This window comes from Amphiura filiformis, chromosome 7 (assembly GCF_039555335.1).
Source record: "Amphiura filiformis chromosome 7, Afil_fr2py, whole genome shotgun sequence".
Classification (NCBI taxonomy): Eukaryota; Metazoa; Echinodermata; class Ophiuroidea; order Amphilepidida; family Amphiuridae; genus Amphiura; species Amphiura filiformis.
Window position 1 is genome coordinate 31,827,309 of NC_092634.1, and position 1,628 is coordinate 31,828,936.

At 38.3% G+C, this 1,628-nt stretch overlaps 1 pseudogene; it reads left to right on the forward strand.

The window, feature by feature from the left end:
* Window positions 1–427: 427 nt before the first annotated feature.
* LOC140157798 (G-protein coupled receptor 161-like) lies at window positions 428–1,397 on the forward strand (annotated as a pseudogene).
* The last annotated feature ends 231 nt before the right edge of the window (window positions 1,398–1,628 follow it).

Sequence of the window (1,628 nt, forward strand, 5' to 3'; positions counted from 1 at the left end):
CCATTTATAAGTACTACACAATTGGATGATTTACGTTAAAAGCTCCCAAATATACGGTATGGGACGTTTTTTGGGAATCCTAATCATTGGGCTACTTGGCAGTCATTTACTGCGGCCTGTTCATATGCTTCCGCCAGAGTGTTCCCCAATACATGTCCGATTGGGTATCCCTGCACTGGCCTGCACGTGCTGCCCTGCGTTCTGCGGCTGATACCGCCCTCCTTATACTGAGTACAACACAATCAAAATCCTTATATCAGCTGAACGCTGGACCTATAATTCGCCGCCTCTTATGCAATTCACCATACAGTAAACTCACTTCAGGTGCTGCAAGTGTGGGCCTGCGTGTCAGGAGAATCACACAACGCAGAGACGATAATAATAATAATAATGTTTGTGTAACATAATTTTATTTGAGCTAAACAGAATGTGCGGAGACTTACAGGTGAATATATCCTGTCACTCGGACCCGATTGGTGTATACATCCAGCCACCTTTGATTCTCTTTACAATGATACTGATCCTATTTGGGAATGTAATCACCATAACAGTGATCATACGTGAAAAGAAATTCCATAATACAACATTTGTGCCTGTTTTTAATCTTGCTGTCACAGATTTCTTACTTGGAATCATCAGTCAGCCGCCATCGTTTTACTACAGCGTCACATGTCGATTTTGTTGGTTTTTCTATTTGTGTGCTATGCACAGTGTCAATGGTATCACTTGGAGTTATCAGCACCGAGAGATACTTGCATATTTCGAATCCAGTATGGCATGGAAATATCAGTGTAAAACAGTACGTTATCTTGTGTATTTCGTTATGGTTGTAAGTCATTCTAGCGTCCATTTTCCAGTCGTAGGTTTCTGGAAGGGGGTAGAACTTCAACCAAACAAGGCACTTTGTAACATCCAATGGCACGTCAATATAACATACTTAGTATGTATGTTAATGTTTGTGGTGATTCCTTCATTCTTATTAATACTTGTTAATTACCTGAAACTAATGAACATCGCTTTGAGAGCCAGAAAACTCCACAAGAAATTGACTTCAAACACAGCAAAGGCTTTAGAATATGATCTAACAAGAACTAGAAACAGTATCCATACGATTAGGCGTTACGTAGGAGAGAAGAAATCGCATATTACTGTCACGATCTTGATTGGTACATTTTCTGATATGTTGGTTACCATACACAGTAGCCACCATTTTACAGGCGGTAGGCCTACAATGTGAACCAACACCATTTTGGTTGGAAGTTATTGCTCAGTGGCTGTGCATCTTTAACAGTGCCTGCAACCCTCTTGTGTACGGACTTACTCTGGGACTTACTAATAATACCTTTCGCAATGGCGTTAAAAGACTTCTTAAATTTTTAAAATATATAGAATCATAGTGGAAACAGTCATTTATGCTGAAATAATAATAATAAAGAACTTGCTGACTAGGTTAAAAAAAGGTTTGTCTCAAAGCTTACGCGCGCATTTGTAAAATCGCGAGATTTGGAAAAAAAAGAAATGCGGAAATTTTTGTTATTTCAAAAAAAAATTAGTTTTTTCCGGAAAAATTTTTTTCTCTCAAAATAACATAAAAATACCAATTTGAAAAAAATCGCATTTCGCATTTG